Source organism: Gavialis gangeticus, unplaced genomic scaffold (assembly GCF_001723915.1).
Source record: "Gavialis gangeticus isolate Ggan-Ray unplaced genomic scaffold, GavGan_comp1, whole genome shotgun sequence".
Taxonomy (NCBI): Eukaryota; Metazoa; Chordata; order Crocodylia; family Gavialidae; genus Gavialis; species Gavialis gangeticus.
In genome coordinates this window covers 214,335,672-214,347,520 of record NW_017729032.1, presented here as the reverse complement: position 1 = coordinate 214,347,520, position 11,849 = coordinate 214,335,672, and positions in this window count along the sequence as shown.

The window sequence follows — 11,849 nt, the reverse complement described above, 5'->3', positions numbered from 1 at the left end:
TAAGGGAGGTACTGAATTTCCATGGATGAGAGGGTGGCTATGGTACTTGGACAGCTGTAAAAATGCAGTATGGTTTGCACAAGTTAGTGATTAGGGGCCAGAGGCTGTTGGGGTGTTAGATAGCATTTATCAGCACTGTGTCATCTGGTGAATCAGCATCTGATGACCTAAGCCCACTACTTACAAAAGCTTATAGTATGTATCTCTGATTTAGTCTATAAGGTGAAAATCTACCCTACCTTCTGCCTGTCTTCTGGATCATTGTGGCCCATGGTAAACACCTTGCATTTGGCTTTTATACTACATAAAACATTCTGCATTAGCTAATGATTGCAGGGATGATTATTATAGAGTAGTGTTGTTGTTGTTGTTGTTGTTAATATTATTATTACATAATAATACAAAAACCCTTCCAGCTTCTTTTCTTCAAACTTCCTAAGGATGTTCCAAGTCTTATGCTGAATTTTCTGTATACTCGTAGTCCCAGTGAAGTTTGATTTGGAGAGAATGAAAGATCTGGGGCATATGTTAGAAAAATCTCATGGCCAAAACTCTTGGCTGTATTTGCTTTTTTTATTTCACTGGTGCCACAACAGCGGCCTTCAAAAGTACAACTCACTGCAATAACGTGCATCTAATCCTACATGTTTAGGAAATGTAGGAGCTGTCCCATGCCCTCCCTATGTACTTTCTTAACAGCTAGGCTGTGAGCTGAGGCTACTATATACATTATTATTATTATGCTATATATTATACAGGCATACCTCATTTTATTGAGCTTCGCTTTATTGCGCTTCGCAGATATTGCGTTTTTTACAAATTGAAGGTTTGTGGCAACCTTCATTGTTGTCTTATTTTAAGAAATTGCCACAGCCACCCCAACCTTCAGCAACCACCACCCTGATCAGTCAGCAGCCATCAACATCGAGGCAAGACCCTCCACCAGCAAAAAGATTATGACTCGCTGAAGGCTCAGATGATGGTTAGCATTTTTTAGCAATAAAGTATTTTTTAATTAAGGTATGTACATTGTTTTTTTAGACATAATGCTATTGCACACTTAATAGACTACAGTATAGTGTAAACATAACTTTTATATGCACTGGGAAACCAAAAAATTCGTGTGACTCGCTTTATTGCAATATTCGCTTTACTGCGGTGGTCTGGAACCGAACCCGCAATATCTCCGAGGTATGCCTGTATATATTGCCAGCAGGCATGAGAAACAGATGTTGCCTCTTTGATTTGCAAAACTCCTAAGCATTTCATTGCAAATATAAGCGAAGCTATCCATTTATATTAATGATTGGCTTGCAAGCTCAGGCGATTGGACTCTGTCCCAGGAGGTCCCTTCTGGTCCCAAGTAACATGTTTTTCATTAGTCTTTCCTGTGCCCTCCTACTATCTCATATAAAGATTGTAACTGGTATTGTAAACTAGTAGGGGAAAATGCTTGGTCATGATGAGCAAGGAAAGCTAAGGTTTTTTCACCCCTGCCAGGTTTTCTATTCATTTGGGAGGGAGGCTTCGTCATTTGCAATCCCTTTTGAAATATCTCCCTGTAGGAATGAAACAATATTGCTGGCTTGTTTCAATGCTAATTCATTTGTTCTTCCTGTTAGCCTTTGTCCCACATATGGATCTTTGGAGTCTGAAGGAGTTGGCTATTATTACCATATTTACTCAAATCCAAGATGAGGTTTTTTTCCTCAAGTCACTGAGTGGAAGGGGAAGTCTTGTCTTATTCAAGCACTGGTCCAGGGCCAGCGATTGCTCTCACTCTAGGATGGAAGCCAGAGCTCAGCTGCAACCTATTCTAGGCCAGAGTCGCTTCTGCGGCGGAGGAGGGGGTGTACAGCAGGGAGAGCATGAAGGAGACCTCATAGTGGGGGTGGGAGGCACACAGGGAGAGCTGCAGTGTAGCTTAGGGAAGAGCATAGGGCAGACCATGCAGTCCCCTCTGCTAGCCAGGCCTGGAGCTGCCACTACTGCTTTTTTCTGGCCAGGCTGGGGCTGCTGCCACTGAGTGCCCCAGAGCCACACAGAAGGTAAGCAGCAGGGTTGGGGCACGTGCCTGGTGGGGAGGGGAACAGATGGCAAGGAAAGCAGGGAATGGGAGGGACAGACACGGAAGGAAGTCATAAGCTTGCGGGGCCCAAAGGGAAGAGGGGCACTGTTGGGACAGGCACAGGGAGTCAACAGGAGGGAGCAGGCATAGGCATGGGGGAGAAAGGGGTGGCAGATGGCAGGGAGATTGGCTGTGCATCCCCTGGAAGCCCCAGCTGTGAAACGAAGTGGCAGCAGGAAGTGCACTTCTGGTTTTGCTGGTTTTGCCGCTGGTGGTTCCAGGCTCGATGATCAGCCACTGGGGATCCTCCCCCATAGGTGATCTGGTGCTCCCCCCAAACTTGGGAGGCACCAGTCACTCATGCAGCAAGGGAAGTTTAGGTTAGAAATTAGGAAGAATTTTCTCACTAGGAGGTCAATAAAGCACTGGGACAGGTTACCCAGAGAGGTTGTGGACTCTCCATCCTCGGAGGTTTTTAAGACCCAGCTAGACAAAGCTTTGGCTGGGATGATCTAGTTGGGCGTAATCCTGCTTTGAGCAGGGGGTTGGACTAGATGACCTCCTGAGGTCCCTTCCAACCCTCACTTTCTATGAAACAGAACACTGATAAAGATCAGTTAAGCCCCATCAAGCAAATGAGTGAAAGAAAAATCAGAAAGTATCTTCTTCTATGGGAGCAAAAATTTCTGAAGCACCCTAAATAGGCATGCCTTTTCTCCACAAAGTAATCATGCAATTAAAATTCCACACTTATCCTAATACCAGTCCACTGCTGATCTAACTGCAAAGTATGTCTCAGGTATATGGTTATGTTTATGGTATTATACATAATACATAATTCAGTGCCCAAGAAGTTTCTGGCCTTTGGTAAAGGAAAGCCTAAGTCCCCAATTAATTCAAGAATGTGCTAGGGGGCTTAAACATCCAGTCAGAAAGCAATTATTTCACAGTAAAATCTATCTTAATCAGTTCCTCAGGCTCACTGCTTAGGAATAACTTTTGTGTGTACAACAATATAAGTACTGTCTGGATATAAAAGACAACTGTAGTGATGGATCAATACAAGCACAGGCATGCTCTGTCATACAGGAATAGCCATCATGCTTCACTGTCCTACAGTCAAGGATATTCCAGTACAAGATGCTATAGCAAAACATTCCACTGTACCTATTAGCTAAATACTATCCTCCCTAATACAATACCCCCATTACATTCACAGAATAATGCAGACATGCGTTGTAATAATTGGGGTTGGACACACAGCTTGACAGATTTCTGAAAGACAACAGAATGTTACAGCTAAGTTTTTAAAAACAGCTTAAAAATCTAGCCTCTGAGGGCACAGCACCCACCCAATGTAGTCAGTACTCCCCTGATGACTGGAGAATGGGGAAGCCTTCCCTATTCTCCAGCACTAACACTTAAGCTAATACAGGCTGCTTGAGCAGCCTTAGGCATAGCCACAAATAGAAAGCTGCTCTCAGATTTGATGGAGAGGAAAAATTAAGATGGGGAGAAAGAGAGGACACCGACACAGTGGACTGAGAAAAAGAGACATGCAGAGTGGGTGACATCAAACACAATGGTAGACCATGAGGGGAAGTGCAACAGAAGAAGGGTAGTAATGGAAAGCAAGGACACAAGGCAGAAGAACGGTCATGCTAAGTGAAGAATAGAAACAGCTGAAACGCCAAGAGGGGAGTGAGGTGGGAGTAGGAACCAACAGCCAGCTATGCCACACCAGGGGACAAGAAAAGAAAGCAGGACTGGGGCATGGAGGACAAGAGCCAGGAAAGGAAAGGAAGCAGGACCAGGGAATACAAACGTGGGGAATCCAGCAGTCAGTAGAATGGGCCAGAGGTGGCATGAAGCAGGAGAAGGGGACAACAGAAAAGGGGAGGGAGGGCCACACAAGAGGTGAAGAGAAGAAGACTACAAGCAGAGGGCTTCCACACTGGAGGTCAACAGACCAAGAGAACACAGGAGGTAGGTCTAGGGGATGACAGAACAGGACAAAAGAAGCTGGAGACAGACAAAACAGGACAAGGGGAGAAGAGATCAAAAATGCAAGCAAGGAAGGACATGAGTCACGGCCAAACCCAAACCATGAGATGACCTCCCCCTTGACCTTCCATGTCCTCATATAAACAACACCACCACCCCCACACCCCATGCAGGAACAGGGTGTTTCCTTGCAAGAAGACTCAGCATGACCCTTGACTACCCCAATGTTCCCTCCAGCTTCCACTTCAATTCTGCTCTCTGCTTGATCTCCTGCCTTCTCAACCCAACTTGCTCCTAGGCTCCACTCTGCTTCATCGCCTTGCTTCTCAACTCAGCTCTTTTCAACCCTGCTGTCCTATTGTCCTCCTGGTCACTTAACCTAGTCTGTCCTGAGATTCCACCCAATCAACCTTACCCTGGTCAGTGCCTTGACTCCCTAGACTTAACTGTTCATGACTCTGCATGATACCTACTCCATGAACACACAGGCTGCATCCCAGATGGCACAGGGCCCTCCACCCATCCCAAGCCCCAGACTACAGCTAACTGACTAAGACCACCACTCCTGAAGTCCCAAGGCTGAAGGCAACTAAACCAACAGCACCAAAGCCCAACCCCACCCCAAGGCTGCAACCTATCAATGTATCAACCCTGGTCCCCCAAAGTGAGTGCCCATGCTGCTCCCCACCTGGGTGCCTGGGCTGCAAGCAGCTTAGACAAGTCCCATGCTCACACAGGGCGAATATCCAAATTGTAACCAAATGAGACTGTTTTCTTCCCAAGCTCACAAACTGCACTTCTGAAGACACGTCTAAATACCTAGAGATTGCAGGCAAACTGACTGATTTAACTGGCTTTCCCCTGACTGCATATGGGACCACAGCACTACTCCCACGACATTATTCATCCAAGTCCACCACCCCCAAACACTATGGCTACCTACAACCCCAGAAAGAGAAATAGCTTCCCCTAGCCCCTGATAAGAGTTCAGCCACCCACCCCAACTCAAAGCAACACTCCACCAAGAAACCAAAGGGAATGCCCCCTGCATTAAATACTCTAGACTTCACAAGAGTAAGCCCCACCCACACAATGACATTACACCCAAACTTCTATAACCCATGTCCTGTGTCCAGCCACATTGTTCACCAAAGCTAAGTGCTGCATTTGTAAGCCCACCCAAGTGAAGCTACCACCATACTGTTAACCAAAATGTAATTGGTAAATTACAAAGTTACACAATGTAGTCCCTCTTCCTGATTCTGCCCACAATAGTGGTTCCAAACCTTTTAAAATTGAAGGTGCCCCTTCTTAAACTCTAGGCATCCTACTTCTATTCCAGATCTTGACTATCATCCTCTAGTACTGTCTTGTTTCCCATCCTAGTGTTGACCCTGGTCATGTCTTGAATCCAGTCTTGCTCTGCTCTTTTCCACTGATCTTCCCTCCTGTACCTTATCTGTCTGTTTTCCCATTTAGTGCTGCCCCCTTCCCTGTTCAGTGTTTCTCCAACCTCTTTCTGCACAAACTTAGTCTGCTAGGGGCTTCTTCAACCTCTCTAGACATCTCCTCTTGGTCTGTTGACTGCCCCTTCATCTCACCCCCTCAAGCTCTTATAGTCTCCTTTTTGTAACCTGGACCTCATTATGCAGGTGCTTCCCCCACCTCTGTCACCTCAAACTTGGTGCCTCAGGTCCTTCTCTAACCTCACTCTTCTCCCCTTGCTGTTTGAAGTAGTTCTGCAGCCTCTTTCCCATCCCACTTGGTCTCTCAGGTCCTTCTCCAGCATCTCCAGAATTGTGTGCTATAAAGTGCTTCAGTTACCTCTCTACAAAATTTTTTTTCACCCCCTTGGTCTGCCAGGTGGTCCTCAAGCCTCTGCCTTGTCCCAGTTGCAACACTAGTTACTTCTCCAACCTGTATATTCTCCATGCTTGCTGTCAGGTACATGTCAAGGCTCTCTTCTGTTCACCTTCCTACATCATGTGTTCTCCAGCCTTTCAGGTTCTTCTCCAGCATCTGTCTCTCCACCATGGTCTTGGGGCTCCTCCAACCTCTCCTCTCCCCTTTGATGTCTCCAGGGCTTCTCCAGCCTCTCTTCTCTCCACCTTGGTCTCTTCAGGGGCTTCTCTTGGCTCAGTTATCTGCCCCAGATCACTCTGGTGCTTCTCCAGGCTCTCATCTCTTAGGTCCTTCTTCAACATCTCTTCTCTCAGCCCTGGTTTTCTCCAGGCTCTTGTCTCTCCACCCTGGTCTCTCAGGGACTTCTCCAGGCTCTTTTTTCTCTCCGCCAGGCTCTCAGTTTCTCCTTCTGGCTGTCTTCTCTCCACCCTGGTGTTCTCTGCCCAGGTTTCTCAGGGGCTCCTCCAGGCTGTCGTCTCTCCACTCAGGACTGTCTGACCAGATCTCCCCCAGTCGCTCATCTCTCAGGGGCTTCTCCAGGGTCTTGTCTCAGGTCTTCCTTCAATCTTTCTTCTCTCCTCCAGACAATCATCTCTCTGGCCAGGTGTCCCTGGACCCATCATCTCTGATCTTCTCCTGATTCTTTTGCCCCACTTCAGTGTGTCTGGGGCTTCTTCTGGTGCTCTCCTCTGCACCTTGTCATGTCCAGGGTTCCTCCTGACTTCCTCCTCTCTGTCTCCATTTATCAGAGGGTTCTTTTGCCTCTGACTCTACCTCTGTGTGCTGGGGGATTCTCCAGCCTCTCATCTGTCCTCCTCCATCTCTCAGGGGCTTTTCCTGGACCTTGTTTCCCTGCTCTAGTCTCTCAAATGAGAGGATGGAAAAGTACTTCCTTGGTCTCTCAGGGACTTCTCCAGCCCCTCTTCTCCCCTTCTTGAAGCCTTGGGTAGTTCTCCAGTTCTCCTCCATCCCCATGTTTTTTTCAGATGTTATTCCAAATAAGTCCAGCTTCCCACTTTTTTGTCAGGTACTCTTCTGGCCTCTTCTCTACTAATGAGTTCTTCATCCCCATTTTTGTTTGGTCCATTAAGGTTTTCTGCAGCCTCTCTCTCAAGGGCTACTCCTGACTCTCTTCTGTCCAACCTGGTCTCTTATATGAATCTCCAGTGTCTCTTCACTCCTCCTTGGTGCCTCAGGTGCTTCTCGGGTCCCTCTTCTTTCCTCCTTCCTTTTCAAGACACTTTTCCAAAATGTCTTTTGTTGTCTTGTTTTATCCACTGTCTCTTCCAACCTAACTGATTTTTCAAAGAGTCCTCACTTTTTTTTTTATCTGCAGCCCTTCTCTCCCCATCAGGTGCCTCTCAAGCCTTCCTTTCTCCCCACTTTGGTCTCTCAGCTGCTTTTCCAACTTATTTCCTGCTTGCTGTTTCAAGGGCTTCTACAGTTCCTCTTCTGCCTGGTTTTATGTCAAGTGACTCTCCAGGCTCTCTTCTTTTCCCTTGGTCCTGTCACTATAGCCCCTCTCCTCTCACACTTTGCCTCTCAGGTGCTTCTCCAGCTTTTCTTCTCTCCTGCATCCTGTTTCAAAGGCTTCTCCAATCCCTCTTTTCTCCCACTTCCTTTCTTTGGTACTTCTGCTGTCACTCCTCTCGCCTTTTTCATCTTTCCCTCCCCTTTTAATCAGTTAACTGCATCTCCAACCTCTTCTGTCCCTGCCTGCTCTGTTGGGTGCTCCTCAATCCTCTCTTCTCTCCTTAGTCTCTCAGGTGCTTCTCTAGCTGTTCCTTTTCTGTCTTGGTCTCAGGTGAATTTTTTTCAGACTCCTTTTCTCTGCTTTGTTTCTTCAGGGGGTTCTCCAAACTCCCTTTTTCTCCCCACTCAGTTTCTCCAGTTCTTTTCCAGACCTAGTTGCCCCAACACTAAGACTTGCTCTGAGGGGCTGCAAACCAATACCTTATATGCAGCTGAGGTATAACCAGCTGTACTAAGAACAGCTTTGGAGAAAAAGGAATCCTTGCTTTAGGAGGCCCTCACACAAATCCTTCCCTGTACTGTGGGACATAAGGAACCACCTACCAACTGGCAGTCCTCAAAATCATGGGAGGGGAGCAATGAAGAACTGGAAGTGGGCAAGCAAGGTAACATCAGGGGATGTTGCCTCCTGGGGCCTAGAGAGCAAGCACAAAGGACCATGAGAGGAAGGGAAGCAGAATAAGAAAATACCAAGGGGAGGGGAGTTAGCCCCTATACATGGCATGGAGGCCCAGCCTGCCCCCTCTAAACACAAAGTCCCACAGGGGCCATATTCTGAACACTCCCCTTAACAGCATAAGTCCCAAACCAGCCCCAGGCAGAAGATAGCTGAACCTCAAAGCCAATGCCTTGTTTGAAGGACCCCAAAACCATCTGCAAACAGCCCTGGCAGAATGACGTTTCACCCTTAGATACCCCCTTACCACAATGCAGGACATAGGCATCCACAAAAGCCCTATTCTTCTGGCATATTTACTTGGCATTGGGACCCTACCTACCATCAATAGAAAAAAGGCCCCAACCCTTTCACCTTCTGAACACTGAAAACTCTGTTTGACAGCACAAGCCAGCGTAATCCCAGGCAGGAATAACCTCTGACCCCAATGCTTAGGCTTTGTTTGAAGGGCCCCAAAAACCTCTGCAAACCAAGACCACATGCAAACCATATCAGACCACCCCACACTACCCTTCAGGGTACAGTCATCGAAGTCAACCACTGCTGAACCTCCAGGGCGGCTACTAACCCAGAACTCTCCCTGCAGAACCTGCAAGTAGAGACTCCTACTCCCACCTTCATCAATGCAACAACCCATTGTGCAAAGCCAGGCCCCGCACTACCTCCACCCTTCAACTGCACCTAATGATGCCAGCACCCCCAGCCTCCATACAACCAGGCTGCACCCAAACAACTCCAGCTCCACCCTCACCAAGGCCCCAGGGTACACCCTACCAACCTAGGATTCCCTAAGCTACACACAAACAAGACAACACCTCAGGAAGCACCCAGCCAAGGCAGGCACTCCTACCATCCAATTACCACCAACCCAGCTAGGAGAGCCCTCCCCAGCTGAGCACCATACTGCAACCTATTTAGAGCATTCCACCAAATTCCCAATGTGCATTCAACCAAGCCAGGACTCAGACACCCCCAAGCCAGGGCCCCAGTCTGCACCAACATAATGACTCTCTGTACTGTGCTGCATCACAGGATACACCCAGCCAACCTTTGCCCTCACCTTCATGCCACAGCACAAGGCCAAACACAAACTGGAGTTATCCCCAAACCCACCTGTAAGGGAGGAGAGCCGGAGCCAAGGCCAGGCTGGGAGAGAGCCCAGCCGGGCACAAGCCGACACCACTGGCACATGGTGGTCAGTGGTGAGCGGCAGGAACTTGAACCCTGCAGGAACCCGGAATTGGAAGGTGTTGGGGCCACCCGGGCCCATTCAAAAGGAGCACCGGCATGGGCAGAAGGGGCCGGTGTTGACAGAGCCGGGAGAGCCGGGTCCGACAGCGGCAGCGGCGGCGGCAGAGCCGGGTCCAACAGCGACAGCAGCGGCCAGGTAGACGGGTCCGACGGCGGCAGAGGCAGCGGAGCCGAGCAAGTTGGGTCCAGCAGCAGTGGCCAGGTAGACGGGTCCAACAGCGGCAGGGTAGCCGGATCCGGGAGAGCTGGGTCCGACGGCGGCAGCGGCAGCAGAGACAGGGCCGGGAGAGCCGAGCCCGACAGCGGCGGCCAGGTAGACGGGTCCGACGGAGGCGGTCGAGCCGAAAGCGACGGGTCCGGAGACATAGGAGACGAGCAAGCCAGGCCCGGAGGCAGTGGAGCTGCCAGAAACAGGCCCAAGGCAGGGCGACTGGGAGCACTGGAGCCTGGGATGGCGGACACTGCTGAGGCAAGGAGAGCTATGGAAACCGCAGCGCCCCAGCGGACCAGGGCCCGTGGACGGAGCGGTTGGACATTTTTGGGGTAAGCGGGACCCCGGGGCAGGGGTCCGCACACCATACCGGAGGCCAGGGCAAGGGTGTAGGGGTGGAGGAGCCCTCTGGACACCAGCATCCGGGGCCAAGCCGGACAGCGACAAAGGTCTCATCACTGTACGGTACGCGCTGTACCAACTGAACAGCATATCAGATAACATCAAGTCATGGCAGGCAAGGCAGGCGCGTATGCCCGTCAGGGTGGGGTGAGCCTTCACTGTGAGTGGGGGGGTGGCCGCGGTCCCTTCCCCAAGGACCTGGGAAGGGAGGGACACAGCCTAAGAGAATCCAGTTACACCACCCCAGCCCAAGACTAAACTGAATCCAAGCAGGCCCCCCACCCTTTCATAGATTTCATAGATTTCATAAACATTAGGGCTGGAAGGGACCTCGGAAGATCATTGAGTCCAGCCCCCCGCTCGAAGGGCAGGAAGTCAGCTGTGATCATAGGATCCCAGCAGGATAAGCATCCAATTTACTCTTGAAGGTGTTCAATGTAGGTGCTTGAACCACCTCCGATGGCAGACTGTTCCAGACCTTGGGGGCTCAGACAGTAAAGAAATTCTTCCTTATGTCCAACCTGAAATGGTCTTGCAGTAGTTTATAACCTTGTGGTTGTACTCAATCAACCCAGGTCTTTCCCAAACCAAGTCAGCCCTTCCCCAGACCCCAAACCAATCCAGGTCTGTCCTTACCCCACCTGAACACCAGGCCACTCCCCAGCCAAAATACCTACTCCCTCAGGACCCACGCCACAGACAAGTAATACTTAACCCCAGACCCATCCCAAGAACCAGGTCTCAGTGAACAGAACAAGCATCCCTACCCTCCCACCCAATTCTTCAAGTCCCCAAGCTTAACCCTAATCATGCACAGAACCACCCTCCCCCTCCCAAAAAAAATAAGGGCACCCCAACCAGACCCCCCAGCTGCCCCCAACTGAGCCAGAATACCCAGGGATCCCGTGTCTGCTCTAACTGAGGCAGTCCCCATCCCCCCACAGCTCAAAGATCAAGATCACACTCAACCAACTCAGGCCTCCTCTATAAAGCTCAGAAATTGCACCACCCTCAATTATTCATTGCTGCCAACTACAAACAGACCCCTCTGCCTGAGCACCAAGGGTACACCAACTTACTGAGTCCCTGATCTATCGCACTGGATTCTAAACACTAATATGCAACATCCTATCCTGATAGCTGCAACCATCCAAGCCAACCACTATTCAGCCTTGCTGACCTGCAGCCAACCAAACCCAAGACCCTTCCCTCTCCTAGCCTCCAGGCTATACTTAACTAAGCTAATGCCACCAAATGCCCTGTCCTCTAAATGAGCCTCCAATAGTATCCCAAGCTTCTAGCCAATACAGCCTCTTAAAAAGTCCAGACTGTATCCAAAGGACAAGAAGGAAGAAGAGGGGAAAAAGAAGCCAAGACTAAAATGAAGCCAGGACCCGGGGCTAAAAAAATAGTGGTGTGATGGGCTAGCTGGAAATGATTTGGCCCAGGGGTTTTGAAAGGGTAAAAGATGAATGGAGGGCTTGGGATTTCCTTTCCTCACCAATCAGGCCCCAGAGACTCACCCTCCATGTCCTCTGATTGGTCCCTTGGGTCACCTGAAGGGGGGTAAAAGGGGCAGCACAGCCGACTCAGGAGAGACCAGCCAGCAGGAGAGGCTCCCCACTGGGCTCCAGGATCCCCTACGAGAGGCTGTGGCCATCAGGAGAGGTTCCCCAGCTCCAGCAAGGATCTGAGCAGCGACCTGAGAGGTTCCCAGTTCTGCTTGTCAGGGAAAGGGGAAGATGAGGGCGGAAGGACCCACGGAACACCAAACAAAGAGCCACCCACAAGAACAGCCCAGC